Source organism: Bufo gargarizans, chromosome 2 (genome assembly GCF_014858855.1).
Source record: "Bufo gargarizans isolate SCDJY-AF-19 chromosome 2, ASM1485885v1, whole genome shotgun sequence".
Lineage (NCBI taxonomy): Eukaryota > Metazoa > Chordata > Amphibia > Anura > Bufonidae > Bufo > Bufo gargarizans.
In genome coordinates this window covers 670682890-670705583 of record NC_058081.1, presented here as the reverse complement: position 1 = coordinate 670705583, position 22694 = coordinate 670682890, and positions in this window count along the sequence as shown.

Below are 22694 nucleotides of genomic sequence, written 5' to 3'. Positions count from 1 at the left end.
AAAGAGGCAAAACGGTCTCAATCTGCTGTTGCATCTTGGTAACATACTCAAGTACACTTTTATGCGGAGTGGGTTGCTGTTCCCACCCCTTTTTGGCTACGTCCAACAAACCGCAAGGATGTCTGCCATATAGCAATTCAAAGGCCGAGAACCCAGTAGAGGCCTGGGGCACCTCTCACACAGCAAACTTGAGATAGGGCAAAAGAAGGTCCCTGTCCTTCCCATCTTTAGACATCACCCTTTTTAACATGGTTTTTATTGTTTTGTTAAACATCTCAACCAGACCGCCAGTTTGCGTATGGTACACATGCAGTAAGCTGGATTGGACTAATGCACACTGGCGCAATAATATGCACTGACTGGCTCAGGTATAAATGATAGTTAGGAGTTTTTGTTCGTGACGCCAATTGCAGCGTGCACAGGTTACAGTCTCAGGGCCCTTTAAGGTGTTGCAACTCATGTACCACTTGAGGAATGCCAGAGTGGGGTAATGTCTCTGTGTAGTAGTAGGTATAGTGTCAACAGTGTCTCCTACCTTGGTATGGCTGGATCCTGGCTCACTTGCGATAAATGAGATCCAGACTTGAAATATAATTCAACTTGTCTTTACTGAAGGCATCATTAATCCATATGAGATACAGCATTAGTCTTTTAGGTCCCAGCAGGTATTTGGCAATGTATGGCAGGGATCAATATCTCTTCTGATCCTATCATGTGCCAGGAGAATATGGAAGGAATCTGTCTTCTGCTCTGTCTATCTTCTGCTGTGTTGGGGACTGACTAGCTGAGGAGGAATTTGGCTTCTCCTGGTCTCTGGATGGTTACTCACAGTTATGCTCACAGAGAATGGCTCTTCCTGGAGGTCTGGAGGTGGCTGCTTGCTTGTCAACCAGCTGAGGCTGGAGGCTCAGACTGGGAATGGAGATCTTTGGCCTTAGCCGAGGCACGATCCTGGGTTGGGATCCCTAAACTGGGAGCTCCTACCAGCTCAAAGAGGGGGGGAGCTAAACTGGAATAAACTATTCCAGTTTAGAAACACTAAACTGTCTAAGGTCTTAAATTACACAAGATGACAGTACAAATACACTTAACATGTGGTAGCGGGGAAAAAAAGTGTAGTAACATAACTCTGGGATGTTACACACGGATGTCCGTAACTGTTTAATATGCAGCAACTTACAGAGTTCCTTTATGACCTTGGACATTAAAAAGGGGTCCCCTGGTCAGTCAGTACTGTGCCGGCATACATACATAATTCCTCTGGGTAGCCATCTTATATGCTTCTGGCATATGTAAAAAAACAGTGAACTCTCATCTTCCTGAAGCCTGGGTCACCTATGATATAGATGGACACTTTTGTTACCACTACTCTGTGAGGCCGGCTATAAAAGGTCATAAAGGCTATACCAGGCCCAGCTCATCCTGTCCTATAAGATAAGATCAGCTCGCTGTCAAGCCTGGCTGGAGCGTGACGTCATTAATTTCCAGGTCTGGTTTGAGGAGAGCTAATAGCCCTTAATTAGCTCTGGGCATAAAACCAGTCTACTTTCATATTTCATTTATGAATCAACTTATGCCCTTTCTGACACCAGATCCAGGCTATACAGAGTATTGTGGTTAATTGGGTATCAAATATGACTAGAGGATGTGATTCTGTAGCTGACCTATGGGTGGTAGAAGAACTACAGGTCCCAGCATTACCGTGTGTGGTCTCATTCTGTATGTAAATAAATAAGGATCGCAAATATGTATTCTGTATAAAATATGCCGATGTATCAGAGAGATACGAGCTTAAGTATAATCCTCATTGTAGTAACTGAACTTTGATGGGGTCATAAAACACTTGGAGGCCAATCCCTAGGCTTCACAGTCACTCTGCTGCCATTGGCTGACAGGAGTAAGTCTCCTGCCCATGGGAGAGTTCATAAAAATCTGTGCACAAGGACAGAGGAGAGAGACCCATGGAACATCACCAGACACTTAATTGGACATTGACGGCATATCCCTGTATCAGAAGAACTTTGAGGGTCTCCCCTGATACATACTGAAAAGGGGTTTGCAAGGATTCAAAAAGGACATATGAACGACCATCTGAAACCCTCCAGAGAAACTAAGTATTCTTTCATCTTTTTCCCTTTCATTTGAACTGTCGTGATTATTTATATTCTTATTATTATTCGGCAGATTTATAGTCATTTTCATTAGATTTGTATGCACTGCTTTTTACCGCTTATTAAAGATTATAAAATCTAAATGGCCAAGTCTTCCATATTCTAAGCTGCTGAACAACGTACCTTGCCTTTGAAGAGACGTTACCAGGTAGTTAGTTAAATTGCATTTAGGAATTGTAGCTGGGGGTGATTGACTGCGGTTGGTCAGTAAGTGATATCCGGTTCATCCACTGATCTGTGTGATAGTGAATGACCCAGATAGTCGGCTCGTGGACCGGGAACCCACGTGGTGGCAGTTACCGAAGTATAGTGGAGGGGTGTTAGCCGAGTGGTAATACCCCGGTCACGTGAGGTCTCTGTGTGTGCGCAGACTCCGTCACAGACCACTACGTCACAGCTGTGGGATCCGGAGCGATCGGATCCATAGTACGTGACAAGTACCTCTTTAGGTAGCCCCACTTGGGAGAACATCTCCATTAGCTCGTTAGCTATAAGTTTAGCCAATGTATGTCGCAATGGCACTGTCTCTGGGTAACGAGTGGCGTAGTCTAGGACGACCAGGATGTGCTGGTGTCCTCTAGTGGACTTCAGTACCGGGCCTACGAGGTCCATAGCAATTCGCTCAAATGATACCTCGATGATCGGGAGAGGTACCAAGGGACTGCGGAAAAGGTGCTGGGAGCTAATTGCCGGGCAGGTTGGGCAAGACTTACAGAATTCATCCACCTCTCTTAACACACTGGGCCAGTAAAACCGTTGTAATATCCGGTCCTGTGTTTTTTGCATTCCCAGATGACCCCCGAGAACATGTTGGTGGGCTAACTCTAACACAAGTTTGCGGTAAGCCTGGGGCACCACCCACTGTTCAATATGTTCACCCTGCAGTTGGTTTACTCGATGCAACATATCCTGATGAACCACAAAACGGGGGAACACCGACTCTGCCCACGGTTGTTGTGGTTCACCGTCTACTATCAATACATTTTTCCAGGCTTGGGATAGGGTTGGTTCTTGGTGTTGGGCGGTCTGCCAGCTCAGGCCCTGGCGGCAAGTCCTCCATGTCTCCCACCATTACACTCAGTGGGGTTGTCTCCCTCTCTTCCACCGAAGTGGCGGTCACCCCTATCACTGGCCCTTTCGGCCTCGGGTTCCCAGGGTTCTGGCATCCCCTGGAGTTAGGCCACTCTGCTGGGGTTACCCCTGTCTCATGTGTATCAGTCAATCTTGAGGCAGTCCACAGTGCCGGGAAGCCCGGAAGTCTCAACCTATTATAAGTTTGTAGTGTAAGTTTGTGGCAACTGCCACTTTATGAGTCCATCTGCCGCCCCCGTAGTTAGAGACACCAGGGCAGTGGGATAGTCTTTTAAGTCCCCATAAATGCACATGACCCCGACTTTTAGGCCAGTATACTCAGCGGACCGTACCAGGGGAGTCCTTACTAGGGACACCAGACTCCCTGAGTCCAGCAGGGGCTCCACTGGAGTGTCTCCCACTTCCACCTGCACAAGTGATTTAGAGTTTCTGGGGTACCCACTGCACACAGCTTCCTGGCATATAACGACTGACGGAAGCCATAGTTCGTGTTCATGGGTTCCACCTGATGTGGCTCCTGACACCGCCAGCAGACTATCGGAGCCAGGTCCCTAGGGGCTACATCCCGGACGGGCTTGGTTGGCACAAGTCCCCGGGTTTGGGGTGGAGATTTATGGGGTTTGACTGCCCCCCTCCTGAAAGAACCCCTTAAGATTCTTAGTAGCCTCGTAGTGCTCCACCAGGTCCACCATCTCCAGGGCATTGCCAGGAGACACCTGGCCGATCCAGTGCTAAAGAGGGGGTGGCAGAGCCCTCCAGAAGATATCGGTGAATAGTGTATCCAGCATAGCCGTGGGACTCAGCACATCAGGCTGTAGCCACTTTTGCAAAAGGTGGAGTAAGTCATGATATTGTGGTCTTGCGGTTTCAGCCGGCTTAAACCCCCACTGATGTACCAGCTGGGTCCGGACCAACACATTCACCCCCAGTCTAGCCAAAATCTCACCCTTTTACTTTTTGGCAGTCGGCCGCTTGATCGAAGTACACCCGCTGGGAATCGGATGCCAGGAACGGAGCGGCGACCTCGGCCCACTGGTCTCAGGGTAGCTTCTCCCTAGTAGCCACTTTCTCGTACATCGCCAGGCAGGTTTTGATGTCGTCTGCGGGTGTCATCTTAGGAATTGCTGCACGTACTGCCTTCCGGGCATCGTGGACCCTCGTGGTTGCTCCTGCTGTCTGCAAAGCCATCACATGTTGTATCAGCAACTGGTTTATCTCTTGCTGCTGCCTATTAGCCTCGCGTTGGTGCAGGTTTGTCTGCCGCTGCTGCAGATTAGCCTCCATGAGGGCCTTCACAACAGCCTCCATGTTGTTGTGGAGCACGGGTTGTAATACAGCTGGTTTAATGTACGACATACAACCGTGCCTGAAAAAATGCAGAAACCAAAAATATTGGTGTTCACGCCAGACTCACTGATTTGTGGGGATTTGCTCTGGTAGACAGGACAAGCGGGTGCAATATAGAGGCAAACACAAGTTTGTAACTCAAAAACTGCACTGTTTATTCACACTAGTTGCAGGTTCACAGTATGACAGTACTGGTGTTAGTTAACACCCAAAACAGTTCATACAGAAAAAAACGTTCACCTTTGATCCTCTGGTGTTTAATCCACACCTGGCTGAATGCTTAGCCTCACAAAGTCCACCTGCAGGCTTTAGGCGGCCTACTCGCCCGACACACTGTGTTCAGTTTTCAGCCGACACACAGGCCTCAGATATCAGCAGAGTTGCACACAGCTCCAGTGTCAGAGAGGAGTTATCCACACACTTGACACTGCTGGGTGTTTTTTATATTCCTGTCAAAACCCGGCCTGGACTGTGGGTAATAGTCACCCACTCAGCACTTTGACTACTCCCAGTAAGAGCCATCCCGGATCAGCTATTTACAGCCATACTAGATAACAAGGTGTCAAACAGCAACTGCTGCTGACACAGAAAACTGGCTCTTACTTCACCGAGGCCAGGAACCTCGGTGACACATAACTATCATCTATGATGATTTCTTGTACCTTCTTACACCATGTTATAATGGAAAATAATAAAATCACCCAAACACTGAACCCAAACTTCAGTGAAAAAGTCTGGGTTCGTGTCCGTGTACCCGAACTCGCAAAGTTCGGTACGAACCCGAACTTTGCAGTTCGGGTTTGCTCAACCCTAATTGTAATGCATTGTGAAGGGGATCAGACCCCCAAAAGTTGAAGTCCCAGAGTGGGACAAAAAATAAAGTAAAAAAAGTAAAAGAGCATCCATTTCCCAAGATAAAGTAAAAATAAATTGTAAAAAATAGGAAAAAAAAAGAAAATAGACATTAGGTATTGCCGTGTCCTTATTGACCGGCTCTTTAAAAAATAGCACATGACCTAACCCCTCAGGTGAACACCGTCAAAAAAATAAAATAAAAACTGTGCTAAAAAAACTTTTTTTTGTCACCTAAACGTGCAACACCAAGCGATCAAAAAGGTGTATGCTCCCCAAAATAGTACCAATCTTGCAGTCATCTCATCCAGCAAAAATAAGACAATCGCCCCCCAAAAAAAACTATGGCTCTCAGACTATGGAGACACTAAAACATGATTTTTTTGTTTGTTTTAAAAATGTTTTTATTGTGTTAAATGTAAAAATAAATAAAAAATAGACATATTAGGTATCGCCGTGTCCGAACCAACCTGTTCTATGAAAATAGCACATGACCTAACCCCTCAGGTGAACACCGTAACAAAAAGTGTAATAGCAAGCAATCAAAAAGTCATATGCACCCCAAAATAGTGTTGATCAAACCGTCATCTCATCTTACAAAAATGATACAATCGCTTAGAAAATAAAAAAAACTATGGCTCTCAGACTATTGAGACACTAAAACATGATTTTTATTTTTTTTTTAAATACTGCTATTGTGTAAAACTTAAATAAAAAAAGTATACATATTAGGTATTTCCACATCCATAACAACCTGCTCCATAAAAATATCACATGACCTAACCCCTCAGATGAACACTGTAAAAAAAAAGTGTCAAAAAGCCATTTTCTTTGTCACTTTACATCACAAAAAGTGTAATACCAAGTGATCGAAAAGTCATACACACCCCAAAATCATAACAATCAAACCGACATCTCAACCCGCAAAAAATGAGACCCTATCTAAGACATTCACTGATAACATAAAAAAACTATGGCTCTCAGAATATGGAGACACTAAAACATAATTTGGATTTTATTTTATTTTTAAAAAATGCCGTTACTGTGTAAAACTTAAATAAATAAATAAATAAAGTATACATATTAGGTATCGTCGAGTCTGTAAGAATCTGCTGTATCAAACCATCATCTCATAACAAAATAAAATGAACCCCTACATACGGTAAGACAGTCGACCCCCCCCCCCCAAAAAAAAACCAAAAAAAATATGGTTTCAGAATATGGAGACACTAAAGAATCATTTATTTTCAAAAATGCTTTATTATGTAGAACTGAAACAAATTACCAAAAAAAGTCAAATAGTCATATATGGTATTGTCGCGTCTGTAACAACCTGCTCTATAAAAAATACCACATGATCTAACCTGTCAGATGAACATTGTAAATAACAAAAAATAAAAACGGTGCCAAAACAGCTATTTTTTGTTACCTTGCCTCACAAAAAGTGTAATATAGAGCAACCAAAAATCATATTTACCCTAAAATAGTACCAACAAAACTGCCACCTTATCCCGTAGTTTCCAAAATGGGGTCTTTTTTTGGAGTTTCTACTCATGTGATATGCTATGTGACATAGCAACTTCAAGTTATCCCAGTGAAATCTGCCTTCCAAAAACTATATGGCGTTCCTTTCCCTCTGCACCCTGCCGTGTGCCCGTACAGCAGTTTATGACCACATATGGGGTGTTCTGTAAACGACAGAATCAGGGTAATAAATATTGAGTTTTGTTTGGCTGTTAACCCTTGCTTTTTTTACTGGAAAATGGATTAAAATGGAAAATCTGCCCAAAAAGTGAAATTGTGAAATTTCAGCTACATTTTCCTTTAATTCTTGTGGAACACTTAAAGGGTTATGAAAGTTTGTAAAATCAGTTTTGAATACCTTGAGGGGTGTAGTTTCTAAAATGGGGCCATTTATGGGTAGTTTCTATTATGTAAACCTCACAAAGTGACTTCAGACCTGAACTGGTCCTTAAAAAGTAGGTTTTGAGAAATTTAAAGATTTGCTTCTAAACTTCTAAGCCTTCTAACGTTCCAAAAAAAAAAAAAGGAATTTACCAAATGATCCAAACATGAAGTAGACATATGGGAAATCTAAAGTAATGACTATTTTAAAAGCACAGAAATTGAAATGTTGAACATTGCTAATTTTTCCAAATTTGTGTTAAATTTGGTATTTTTTTCATAAATTAAAATTAAATTTTTTGACTAAAATTTACCACTGTCATGAATTACAATATGTGATGAGAAAATATTCTCAGAATAGCTTGGATAAGTGAAAGCATTTTAAAGTTATCACCACATAAAGTGACACATGTCAATTTGCAAAAAACGGCCTGGTCCTTAAGGTGAAAAATGACAGGGTCCTGAAAGGGTTAAAGGGATTTTTATACAAGTGATGACCTATCCTGGGCCATCATTATGTGATTTGGCAGGGTCTGTCATCCTGCACCGCCAATAATCAGCTGCTCTGCAGAATTTGGCGCTGAAACTACACAATTGCATCCAGGGTAGACTAAGCTGGTTACTGCCACCCTGCTCCCATTGAATCCCTTCCCAAGGGAATAGGACCAGCATTTCAGTAACCAGATAGTGATGACTTATCCAGAGGTTAGGCCATCACTTGTAGCTTAGCTCTTCAGGAGGACTCATACTGTACTACTACCAATGATTATCTATGGTGACTGCATGGCCATTTGCCTGATATTATCCATCGGTTTGTAGCTGAAACACCTGCACTTTATTCAGTTTTTCCAATTTTGTATTAAAGGGGTTGTTTCTGTTTCCTTCAGCAAATGGCGCTTATTATGTAAAGAAAGTTACGGTAATACAAGGCTTTTACTAATGTATTGTGATAGTCCATATTGTCTCCTATGCTGGCTTGATTCATTTTTCCATTACAATCTACACTGCTTGTTCCCATGGTTCCAACCCTACACCCTACAACCCAGCAGCGCTGGCCGTGCTTGCACACAATAGGAAAAGGCACCAGCTTCTCTGGTGGATGGGACCGTGGGAGCTCACATAGGCCACTGCTTGTATCTATAATGTGCAAGCGCGGCCACTGGAGCTGGATTGCAGGGTGGTCATAAATCCGCGATATGAGCCGTGTATAATGTGATGGAAAAATTGATCAAGCAAAGGAGACAATATGGACAATCACAATACATAAGTAAGTGCCTTGTATTAACTTTCTCTACATCAGGACTGGCGAACCTGCGGCTCTCCAGCTGCTGCAAAACTACATCTCCCAGCATGCCCAGACAGCCTACAACTATCAGCCTACAGCAGGGCATGGTGGGAATTGTAGTTTTACAACAGCTGGAGAGCCGCAGGTTGGCCAGCCCTGCTCTACATGATAATGCTGAAGTGACACTACCCCTTTAAGAAATAATTTTTATTTATTTTCCTGCCGAATAAATAAGAGAAAATGATTGATATGTATTTTCACATTCTTTCACATAACACTGAAGATAGAAAACAGCTAAAACACTGACAAGCTGAACTCATGGGATTATGCAAAAACCGGAAATTTGAACAAGGATTCAATCGGGTTTTTATGTGAATGCCAATTGTCAACACTAGTCTGCAAACTGCTATGAAAGATAGATTGGCATGGTCACAAAACATTATTCCTGTCCATGCGCTCTCATAATACCCTGCAGATCTGGAATAGCAATACACTTAAATATATAAGCATTTTGCTTCTTCATTGCATCCTAGAAAATAAAGTGGAAAAGGAAGAAATGTGTTCTCACTGGTAAAATGAAATTTCAATTTCATAATATTTAATGAGAGATGTGGTATAGATACATTTCATGACTACCTCTGCTACATCTGTATATTACATAAAATAGGAAATATTCCTAATGCTGTGTTTGTTACTCCTAGTTGATAGCCACTTTGTAGCAATATTGTGTAATGGAAATCATAGTTTTATATGAAATCTGATTTGTACCTTTAAGGCTACTTTCACACTTGCGTTCGGAGCGGAACCGTCTGGTGTCTGCACAGACGGATCCGCTCCTATAATGCAAACAATGGTATTCGTTCAGAACAGATCCATCTGCATTATATTTCAGAAAAAAATCTAAGTCTAATTGTTACTCAGACGGATCCGTCCTGACTTTGCACTGAAAGTCCATGGGGGACGGATCCGTTTAAAATGGTACCATATTGTGTCAACGTCAAACAGATCCGTCCCCATTGACTTACATTGTAAGTCTGGACGGATCCGTTTGACTCCGCACGGCCAGGCGGACACGAAAACGCTGCAAGCAGCGTTCGGGTGTCCGCCTGCTGAGCGGAACGGAGGCGAAACGGTGCCAGACTGATGCATTCTGAGCGGATCCTTTTCCACTCAGAATGCATTAGGGCTGGACGGATCCGTTCGGGGCCGCTTGTGAGAGCCTTCAAACGGAACTCACAAGTGGAACCCCAAACGCAAGTGTGAAAGTAGCCTAAATACTGGTTGGTTATATTTAAAACTGTGTTCACATCATGTTCTTGTTGTACATTTGACGTATTTGTTGCTTTTCCATCCAGCAGAGACCAGAAAAAAGACATATATGTTAAACGAATACTTTTATTTTTATACAATGGAACCCTATGGTGACAGAGGCCACTGAGGCATTATATATATGCAAAATATAAATGTTATGAGTATAAACTGTTAACATGGGTGTAAACACAGCCAAAAGTCATTTCCATCTACAGGTGAAACTCGAAAAATTAGAATATCGTGCAAAAGTCCATTTATTTCAGTAATGCAAACTAAAAGGAATTGCATTAATGCACCCTAAAGTTAGAATTTTGTGAAAAGGTTCAGTATTCTAGACCCAAAGTGTCACACTCTAGTCAGCTAATTAACCCATACCCCCTGAGCAAAGGGTACCGGAGATTGTGACTTTGGGGTTTCATAAGCTGTAAGCCATAATCATCCAAATTATACCAAATAAAGGCTTGAAATATCTCGCTTTGCATGTAATGAGTCTATCTCATATGTTAGTCTCACCTTTTAAGTTGCATTACTGAAATAAATGAACTTTGCACGATATTCAATTTTTTTTAGTTTTTTCCTGTATATATAAATAAATTAGAAGAAGTTGGAAGCTTAAAGGGGTATTCTGGTTCTTACAAGTTATACCTGGTCCCTCGCCTACTTTTAGAACTCCCATAGAGATGAATGGAGAGCAGTCTGCATGCTAAACTAGCTGCTCTGTTAATTTTGGGGGCTCCGAGGGATATGGGGTGCCCAATTATGTGATTGGTGGAAGTCTTGTGACAGGCATGGAAAATGATGAATAAGACGGGCCTGCCGGTCTGTGCTCTTCCCCGCCCATGCCATGCCCATTTTTTTAGACCTGGTGTGAGCAGGGAAAAGTCACAGATTGTGGAGCAACTAACCTCCACCGCAATCTGCGATAATGAAGGACCCACTATATTTTTACAGTAATCATTCATTATGCATATGAGGAGATGAAAGTTGCAAGTATGCTGAAAGAAGGGGGTTTTGAACATCAGTTCTCAGCAACCCTAGTGCATCTGTTCAGCCTCCTGCACATGGCTAAACCTTAGATAGAAGTATCAAGAATTTAAAAGTTAGGCAAATATAATAAGTTAAATCAAAAGGAGTCTAGATGGATGCGATGAGAATATCACACCAGCATTGATGTCTTCCGTGCTACTCATTGATGCCGTATCTGCCTCATCATAAAGTAAATGCATCCTCCCTGCGGCTGATTGAAAGCTATGCCTGCTCGCCTTTGGAAAGCAGTTAGATCGGTGTAAAAACAACACTTGAGACTAAATGTTGTTGAAATGGCATTCAAAAACTTGCAAACCCGGGGTTTGTGACTTTTTTACACCAGAAAACTGTCACATATGAAAGATTAATCTCCCCCATAGTTTTGTTTTATAAACTTCTAGCCAGACATGAAATAAAGGGTACAATTAGCTGTATATGCACTACATGCGTTTACTTTTACAGTGCGGGCTATAAAAGAGATTCAAGAAAGATTTCAGGAAAAATGGATTCTTTAATATATGCTATGCTAATTGAAGGGTCTGAGGGACAGCACAGATTTACAGAATCCCAAGAAAAGAAGTCCTTCCAGGTGTCTTCATGGTACTCCATGTTGTACACCACTTTTACAGACCGACAAAAAAAAACCCTAAAACCCCGCCCCCACAAAAAAAACATTCTTTACGGGATATTCAATTGTATATACAGTGTAAGTGCTGCCAAAAATTACAAGGAAGAAGCACTCTGTTACAGCCTGTATATCATATAAAGGAGGGCCTAATTCACATGGTGCTACAAGTGTTCAGGTACAGTACTACACTCCTAAAGCCTATGCTCTAAGTGAAAGGGCTGCCAAATATTACAAGGAACCGGCACTCCAATACACCCTTTCTTACACATAAAGGAGGGCAACATACACATCCTTGAAAAATTATCCTTGATGGCCTGCTGGTGACCTTCCAAAACATTTGGAGTGAGGGCATGCTGGTGACTCTATAAAAAATTAGGGGCGAATGCTTGCTGCTGAGTTGACCTTCTAAAACATTATATGTGAGGACCTGCTGTTCAGCTGATGCTCTAAAACATTATATCTGAGGTCCTTCAGGTGAGCATACCGCATAAAACATTACATTTGAGGGCCTACAGGTGAGCATACCGTATAAAACATTAGAGGTGAGGGTCTACCGGTCAGCAGACCGTATAAAATATTGGAGGTGAGGGCCTGAAGGTGAGTGGACCCCCAACATTTTTTTTTGTGAGGGCCTACAGGTGAGCAGACCGTATAAAACATTGGAGGTGAGGGCCTGAAGGTGAGCATACCCTATAAAACATTGCAGTGAGAGCCTACAGGTGAGCAGACCGTATAAAACATTGGAGGTGAGGTCTTGAAGGTGAGCGGACCCTATAAAACATTGTAGTGAGGGCCTACAGGTGAGTAGACCGCATAAAACATTGTAGTGAGAGCCTACATGTGAGCAGACTGTATAAAACATTGGAGGTGAGGCCCTGAAGGTGAGCGGACCCTATAAAACATTGTAGTGAGGGCCTACAGGTGAGCAGACCGTATAAAACATTAGAGATGAGGGCCTACCGGTGAGCAGACCGTATAAAACATTGGAGGTGAGGGCCTGAAGGTGAGCGGACCCTATAAAACATTGTAGTGAGGGCCTACCATTGAGCAGACTGTATAACACATTTGAGGTGAGGGCCTGAAGTTGAGCGGACCCTATAAAACATTGTAGTGAGGGCATATATACTGTATGGAAGAGGAGGAGGAGGAGGAGAAAACAGGATTCAAACATATACCCTTTTTTTGCGGTGAAAAGGGTGCATCTGAATCTTGTGGAGTACATTATAAAGCATACATTTAAATTGTGTTTTTTTACCTCATTAGCTCAGATTTCCTCTGGTGGAGTGGAGAAGTCAGGGGCAATCCAGGCCTTGTTCATTTTTATCTGAGTCAACTTGTCAGCATTGTCAGTGGACAAGCGGATACACTTATCTGTTATAATGCCACCAGCAGCACTAAATACACGCTCAGGCAATAAGCTGGTGGCAGGGCAGGCCAGCACCTCCAAGGCATAGAGCACAAGTTTGTGCCACATGTCCAGCTTGGATACCCAGTAATTGTAAGGCACCGAGGGATCATTGAGGATGCTGACATGGTCTGCTGTGTATTCCTTCACCATCTTCCAAAACTTTTCCCTCCTTGGGACAGTAGGCTGCGCTTCAGGGTGCGGTTGCTGGGGGGTGTCATGAAAGTGTCCCATGCCTTGGAGAGCCTTTATTTGAACTGGAATGTGTTCCCGGTGTCTGCTTTGCTTGTTTGCCAGCTTTGTCAGATGCAAATGTTTGGAGCAATTTCTCAACAAGGACCTTCTGGTATTGTACCATTTTACTTGCCCTTTCCACCACAGGAATGAGAGATGAAAAGTTCTTTGTAGCGGGGGTATAGAAGGGTGAACACCCAGTAATCCGTGTTATCTAAAATTCGTATAATGCGAGGGTCGCGGGAAAGGAAGCCTAACATGAAGTCAGCCATGTGTGCCAGAGTACCAACAGACAAGACGTCTATGTCGACATCAGGATGACTCTCCATCTCCTCATACTCCTCCTCATCCCCTCACCCCTTTGTGCCCTTCCACGTCGAACCAATGAAATTAAAGTTCTGTCGGTAGTACCCTCTGTAGCAGAGGCAACTGTCTCCAGCTCCTCCTCCTCCTCCTCATAGTCCAATTCATGCTGAGAAGACTAAATATGGGTGGTCTGGCTATCACCCACACTAAAGTCCTCCCCCATTTCCACGTCTGCCACATTCAGAGTGTCGCCCTTAATTGCGAGCAGCGATCGTTTGAGTAGACACAGAATTGGGATGCTTATGCTGATTATAGCTTTATCGCCACTAACCATCTGTGTGGATTCATCAAAGTTTCTTAAAACCTCACAGAGGTCTGCCATCAATGCCCACTCCTCGCTTGTGAATAGTGGAAGTTGACTCGAAAGATGACGACCATGTTGCAGCTGGTATTCCACAACTGCCCTCTGCTGCTCACAAAGCCTGGACAACATGTAGAACATAGAGTTCCAGCGCATGCTCACTTCGCACAACAGTCGGCAAGCTTGACAGACCGGCTAAAGCTGTGGACGACTTGCGGAAATGGGCACACACGCGGCCCGCCTTTACTAGTAGCTCTGTCAAATTTGGGTATGTTTAATAAACCGCTGAACCACTAAGTTTAATACGTGCGCTAGGCATGGCACGTGCATCAGCCATTGTCCGACACAACCATGCCTGGTTGTAGGTTGAGTGCGACAGCGACAGCTCGGTCTGGTCCCTTATACCCTGCAGCGATGTGCTGTTTGTCCCCTAGGCAGATCAGCTTTAGCGTGGCCTGTTGCCGTTTCCCCACAGCAGTGCTACACTGCTTCCAGAGAAGTGGGGGTTGTAGCCAGTAACATCTGGCTGGCTGCTGGTGGAGACCCTGATGGACATAGGGCCATGGGTAGCACCTTTGTCATCTCATGGTACGACTCACTCCCGGCCTCCACAAAATTCACCCAGTGTGCGGTCAGGGAAATGTAGCTTCCTTGGCCACCAGCACTTGTCCATAGTCAAGTGGACCTTCCCAGTAACTGCATTGGTAAGGGCACGGGTGATGTTCTGAGACATATGCTAGTGGCGGCTGGGGACTGCGTACCGAGGGACGGCTGCCGATAAGCCTATATGGCAACATTTCAAGGGCCAGTAATTTGAAAGTTGTGCATTTAGTGCTATAGACAGTGGGTGGCTGGGTAACTCAGTTTGCGTTTAAATGCCTGGGGTAAGGACAATTGGATGCTGCGCTGGGGGAAGAGGAGGAGGCAAATCCAGTTGCGGACCCAGGTGTTCGGGACCATTGATTAAGGTGCTTGAATGCTATGTGGCGGATCATGCTTGTGGTGGTGAGGTTGCTGGTGTTCGCACCCCGGCTAATTTTATTACAGCACAGGTTGCAACACCACTCTTTTGTCGTCTACACTTTCCCAAAAAAGCGCCATACTGTGGAACACAGACCCCTTGGCAAGGGAGATTTATGCATGTGGGTGCTCCGTGTAACGGTTGCGGGCCTGTTTGGTGTGGGCCGACTTCTCCCTTTTGCCACACCACTGCCTCTTACAGCTTGTTGCGGTGCTGCAGATCCCTGCTCGTCTGTACTGCTTTCCTCGCTCGGCTTTTCACCTTCCCAAGTTAGGTCAGTGACCTCATCGTTCACCACTTCCTCTTCCACAACCTCAGTGATTGACAACTGTGTCTCATCCTCATTCACCTCGTGAACAAATAATTTACATTCACCACCCTCATCTTTTTGACCCTGTGATAGGTCAAGAGGTTTTAATCAGGGCACAAGATCTGTGCCTCTTTAAGTGTGCTTGGTGAGTGGGCCAAATCTTGTGATGGCGATGAAAATAGGTCCTCGAAATGTCTGAGTGTGGTATCAACGGTTTGTCTGACTCCTGACTCTACATGGTGGGAAGAAGGAGGATCAGGGTGAGGATTCTGTAGACCAGACACTTTGCTAATGAGACTGGTCTTGGTGGAAGAGAGGGTGGAATAATTATCTTCTGCCATCCAACTGAGCACCCGGTCACACTGGTCCGACTTGGATAGTGTTGTCCTGCGACGCCCAGTTAACTGAGAAATGAAACTGGGTATGGTGGGTTTTTTCTTTTTTCAGTTTCACTGGCAGCTGGCACAGTTTCATTGCACCCAGGGCCACAGCCTCTGCCTGAACTGTCAGCAAGACGCCCACTTCCCCGTCCCTTAGTGCTCACCTTCTTCATATTAAAAGGTTTATTCAATAGATGTTGGACAACTTATTTAAATTTGCCCCCCGCAAAATAGTTCTCTGCTGGAATACTGTATATAACGTTTGTGTATTGAACGCACACACAGATGTGCCTAAAACTAGTTAAATTTGTCCCAAATAAAAGTTATCCTCTGCTGGAATACTGTATATAACGTTTGTGGATTCAACGCATACACAGATGTGCCGAAAACTAGTTAAATTTGTCCCCACATGCAATATTAAATGGTGCCATTAGAAAGTACAACTTGTCCCGCAAGAACAAATCCTCAAACAAAGATATGAACCAAAAAAGTTATGGTTCCAGGAAGCCATGGAGTAAAAAGGAAATATAATAAACTGAAAATTGCTTCACCAGTACGGGATTAAAGCCCTCACATCCAAGAAGAAAATGTAAAAAATAAATAAATATAGCTTTCTTTTTCCTTACAAAATGCTTTGTTATATCAAATAATAAAATGTACACATAATACAGTAAGTTCTCATTGCCCTAAATGGCTACAACCCTAATGGTTTAAAAGGTGAAACTAGTCTTGTTTGCATCTCTTTGTTTCTGGACATTTTTAAAATGTTTAGCTTTCTATAGCTGTTTTCACAATCTTTCTGTACCATTTAAATGATTGCATTGCACACATCACATTCACTTCAGCAAATCCTTTCTATTTCTCAAGGCTTTTCAGTTACCTCATTTAATCCAGAAATATTAGAATGACCATTAATATTTGTTATGTGAAAATATCATGCCGACAGCTATGAAAAAGCACAAGTTACACACCGTAATTAGAAATTAGAGCTTGAGGTTTTTAAATATAATAAGGGGAGATCATTTATTGAGTGGAACAATTCCATGTATTTGCCTGAGGTTGAAAAATAAATCTATCTATGTATCTATCTATCTATCTCTATCTGTTATCTATTATCTACAGCCAGGTCCATAAATATTGGGACATCGACACAATTCTAACATTTTTGGCTCTATACACCACCACAATGGATTTGAAATGAAACAAACAAGATGTGCTTTAACTGCAGACTGTCAGCTTTAATTTGAGGGCATCCAAATCAGGTGAATGATGTAGGAATTACAACAGCTTGCATATGGGCCTCCCACTTGTTAAGGGACCAAAAGTAATGGGACAATTGGCTTCTCAGCTGTTCCATGGCCAGGTGTGTGCTATTCCCTTACTATCCCAATTATAATGAGCAGATAAAAGGTCCAGAGTTAATTTCAAGTGTGCTATTTGTATTTGGAATCTGTTGCTGTCAACTCTCAAGATGAGATCTAAAGAGCTGTCACTATCAGTAAAGCAAGCCAACATTAGGCGTGGCCAAAACAACAGTTTGGAACATTCTTAAAAAGAAGGAACGCTTCGGTGAGCTCAGCAACACCAAAAGACCCGGAAGACCATGGAAAACAACTGGTGGATGACCGAAAAATGTATTTCCCTGGTGAAGAAAACACCCTTCACAACAGTCGGCCAGATCAAGAACACTCTCCAGGAGGTAGGTGTATGTGTATCAAAGTAAACAATATAAGAGAAGACTTCACAAATACAGTGAATACAGTGAATACAGAGGGTTCGTCACAAGATGTAAACCATTGGTGAGCCTCAAAAACATGAAGGCCAGATTAGAGTTTGCCAAACAACATCTAAAAAAGCCCTCACAGTTCTGGAACAACATCCTATTAACAGATGAGACCAAAATCAACTTGTACCAGAGTGATAGGAAGAGAAGAGTATGGAGAAGGAAAGGAACTGCTCATGATCCTAAGCATGCCACCTCATCAGTGAAGCATGGTGGTGGTAGTGTCATGGTGTGGGCATGTATGGCTGCCATTGGAACTGGTTCTCTTGTATTTATTGATGATGTGACTGCTGACAAAAGCAGCAGGATGAATTCTGAAGTGTTTCGGGCAATATTATCTGCTCATATTCAGCCAAATGCTTCAGAACTCACTGGACGGTGCTTCACAGTGCAGATGGACAACGACCCAAAGCATACTGCAAAAGCAACCAAAGAGTTTTTTAAGGGAAAGAAGTGGAATGTTATGCAATGGCCAAGTCAATCACCTGACCTGAATCCGATTGAGAGTACATTTCACTTGCTGAAGACAAAACTGAAAGGAAAATGCCCCAAGAACAAGCAGGAACTGAAGACAGTTGCAGTAGAGGCCTGGCAGAGCATCACCAGGGATGAAACCCAGCGTCTGGTGATGTCTATGCGTTCCAGATTTCAGGCTGTAATTGACTGCAAAGTATTTGCAACCAAATATTAGAAAGTGAAAGTTTGATTTATGATTATTATTATTATTTTTATTATTATTATTCTGTCCAATTACTTTTGGTCCCTTAACAAGTAGGAGGCCCATATGCAAACTGTTTTAATTTCTACACCGTACCACATCTTGTTTGTTTTATTTCAAATCCATTGTGGTGGTGTATAGAGCCAAAAATTTTAGAATTGTGTTGATGTCCCAATATTTATGGACCTGACTGTAGATAATAGATAGGAGATAGAGATAGATAGATTATAGATAGATTGATTGATTTTTCAACCTCAGGCGAATACATGGAATTGTTCCACTTAATAAATTATCTCCCCTTACACATCTATCATCTATCCCATATCTTTATCTATCTATCTATTATCTATCTCTATATCCTATCTATTATCTATCTAGCTAGCTATCTTTCTCTCTGTTTTCTTACGGTATTTACAGTGTTCTTCCTTATGGTAGACTAGAAAAGTACCCTGCGCTGCCTGAGTATGAACCATTAGTCTTCTTGTGTGTTCAATGGATTTGTTCCAAAGGTGCCAAGGAGGCCAATCCATGCCCTCTTTTGTTTGTATTCTTTTATTTTATTTTTTAAGGTGAAATCGATAGTAGCACTATATACTCCCACAGTTACACATCTTCTTTTTTGTTAACTGTCCCCCATAACAGAAAGTTACAGATTGCACGCCTGTGTTCATAGTGTATATAGATAGATATAGGAGGGACTACTACTACTATCATTGCCACCTTCTTTTGGGAAAAATCTACTATGTGAAATACCTCTAGACTGTGTCTAGAGTTGAGTGAATTGACCTTTGGATCATAGATCTGAGGTTGATTTGTTAAAACGTAATTTAGTAAAAACGTTGTTTGTAATGCTGTTTATTAAAATGTATGTGTTCCGTGTAGGAAAACGTTGTCTCGACAACATGATTTCATGATATTATATCATGAGGTGTCTATGCTCAGTTACCCAGTGGCTATGATGTGAATTGAAGCAGGTCAATGGTTTTGCTAACATGTAATATTGAATTGATTTAAACAGGATGTCCGGGCTTTTTAATATTGATGACCTATCCTCAGGATAGTTCATCAATATCAGATCGGCAGGGTCCAACACCCGGGACCTCTGCCGATTAGCTGTACTGGGAGACGGCACACGCATTGCGCCATTTCCGTTCTCTTTTCCTGCCCACTGCTACTGTCCCATAGACATACAGCAGCAGACAGGAAGAGAGAAGGGAGATGTCATGTTCCCACTGCTCACACCGTCTCCCAGTACAGCTGATAGGTGGGGTGCCGGGTGTCATACCCTGACCATCTGATATTGCTGACCTATCCTGAGTATAGGTCATCAATAGTAAAAGCCCAGAAAGCCCCTTTAATGAGAAACTGAAGTTCCCTTAATGCCTCATGCCCTGCCGTGGGAATAGAGTTTGGTCAATATTAGAGATGAGCAAATTTCAAAACTTAATTTAAGGTCTAACTTGTCCAATTTGACAGCGTGATTCGATTCACGTGCAAATCGATGCTACACAAATCAAAAATATTTTTAATGTCTTTCTCTCCCCATCTCAGTCTCTATCTCTCTTTCCCTCCTCTATCTCTACCTCTCCAGAAAAAAAAATAACCCAAATTGAATCCCAAAAATTCTAACTAATCAGAATTTTTGGAAAAGTTTCTGTCAAATTTTGATTCTAAAGAATTGATTTTCTCATCTTTAGTCAGTACTTACACTTCCGTCAGACCAACATCTCAATTGCATTCACTCTAGCTGTGGTGTTTTCCGCTCAATTTACGACTGGATTCATTCCTGTGTCTTCCTCTTTAGCTGTACATATAGCTGAACAGGAAAACTTGAGAACACATCTAGCAGACAAGCACATAGCCAATGTGAGCGCAGCGGAGGTGGCTTAGTTGGTGGCACAACTGAGAGGTAAATGCCACTGCTCACCAAACCCTTTTCCCACAACATCCTGCAAAGGATGACTTGCAGTTTTCAGTGTTAGCATATTGGTGTATATAACACTTATTAATTGTTTTTTATTCCTTTTTTGGTGTTAAGCAATTCTGGCATTTTTTTTAGGTGTGTGCGATTAAATACTGTACGTGATAGTTGTGCAGTTCATTATGGATGTGGAATTACCAAATATGCGTAGGGGATTTTATTTTATTTTTTTCATTGAAAAGCATATTTTAAATGGAAAAAGGTGTATGCTGTATTTTTGTTAACATTGACATTATTTTTTATTTTTACTAAAAGTATTTCATACTTATTTTTTATGGTTTATTATTTCCACAGGAGAAATTGACACATGATGCTCTGATTGCTTCTATAATGTACTGTACTACTTATGTAGTACAGTGTATTATACTGTCAACAGTAACTCATAGATCCAAAGTAAATTAATCGAAAACTTTGTTTGAGTGCTGTACGAAGACCCGTCTCCATACAGCATTCAAATGTATGGGCTTCGCAGAGGTGAAATGTGTTATGTCCGAAGTATTAAATAATGAGAGAAAAGAAGAAATGAATCGCACATCCACTGCTAATGCTATGATCTCATCCCTGCAGGAGACAACACTGAATAGCGCATGTGTACTACCTCCATGCTACATGCTAAATGAGGCGTTTGTGTACATTTTGATGAAAAGGCAATAAGCCCACTCACCACGCCAAGGTTGCCTCTATGAGTGGGTCCTAACCTAAAATTGGCACAGCGCTACACGGCGACCGCCAGCGCTGTGGCGCCATTCCGGCCGGCGGCGGGACCCAGTGGCAAAACAGCACCCCTGCTGCCTGACGATGCCATACCTAGCTCTGGGCCCCACCAACCAGCCAGAAAAACAGCACAGTGGCCCCCATGCAGCACCGCACCATGTGAACAGTTGTCAAAGCTCACCTGCTCTGAAGCTCACAGAAACTCCAACTGAGAGCATGATAGGCTAATTTCTGTCCGAAGTATCGTGAGACTTTGTTGAATACCATTTCACCTGGGATTTCATATCCTCTCCCTCTGAAACTGCTTAGATGCTGCAGTCACGATTGACTGTAGCATCTAATGGTTAAAGGGCTGGGATTGACACGTCAGTTAGAGCAGGAGTCTAGCTATCATGAGAGAGCAAAGCTACTGCTGTCACATTCAGGGGTTAAGAGGAACCACTGAATGTATTAAAATCACAGAAAACTTCTGAACACAGAATAGGAAAAAAATTATTGTTTTTTGCAACAATGGTTACAAGTAGAGATGAGCAAATTTTTCAAAGTTTCCATTTTGCTGGTTCGCCAATTTTTTTTGAAAAAATTTGATTTAATCAGAATTTTTTTGCAGCAAATCGAGTTAAAAAAAAGGCTATTTACTGGCTGCAAAGAGCATTTATAGGGGTGTAGAACACTGTGCCTTGCAGTAACATGCATAGGGAGTCTGCTGTGGTAGTGAAATATTACTGTGAGTCAGTATGACATGCAGATGACAGGCATCGCTCTTAGAATCACTTCACACTTCACTTATTTGGGCAGTGACGGGGCCAAAACTGACCAAATAACTCAAGTATGAACTCAGCCTTACAGGTCGATGATAGTACCAAGAAGAAGCACACTCTTTTTACACTGTCTTTAGCTGATTCCACATAGATGTCTACAGAACCTGTTATATTAAATGCTTATACAAGTAGAGCCCCTTAACATAGTGGAGATGGTGTCAGCAGTAAGTTTGTGTTGACATCACTTATTATTTTGCCCTTCCTCTGATCTGTCAGAACAATAACCCCGAAAAAACAGATCCTGTCTGCTGAGTATCCGCCTTCACTCAGTCAGCATTTGGTCAGTAATCCATCAGTATTGCTAATGCCCAAAAAAACAGGAGTGACACGTGAATTAAATATTTGCATGTCTTCTATGTTTTGTACCCACTCCTGCTTTTGGCTACCAAATCACAAGCCAATTCTGATGGGACCACCCAAGCCTTACAACTGGCTACACACACAGGATCCGTTGTGCATCTCATTATTTCTTCATTCTGACAGATTAGAAGAGTCAAATAAATGATGATGTCAGCCAGGCCAAAAGGCAAAATAGTGGCCCAGTCATGAAGTGGGGAGGATGGGAACAGCATAAGAAGTCCACAAAGTGGCCATATGACATAGTGGTGAGGTGGAATCAGCATGAGGAGACCATAGGGTGGCCCAATGACACAGTCTAGAGGTGGCATCAGGAGGAGGCCACACAGAGTCACAATAACAGAGTGTGGAGGTGACGGCAGCATCTGGAGGCCACAAAGTGACACAATGACAGAGCGTGGAGGTGGCGGCAGCATCAGAAGGCAAGAGAGTGGCACAATGACAGAGTGTGGAGATGGCAGCAGCATTAGGAGGCCAGAAAGTGGCACAATGACAGAATTTTGATGTGGCAGCAGCATCAGAAGGCAAGAGAGTGGCACAATGACAGAGTGTGGATGTGTCAGCAGCAGCATCATCAGGAGGAGGCCACAGAGTAGCACAATGACAGTATGGAGGTGGCAGCAGCATCAGGAGACCACAAAGTGGCAAGGTGACATAGCGTGGAGGTGACAGCAGCATCAGGAGAC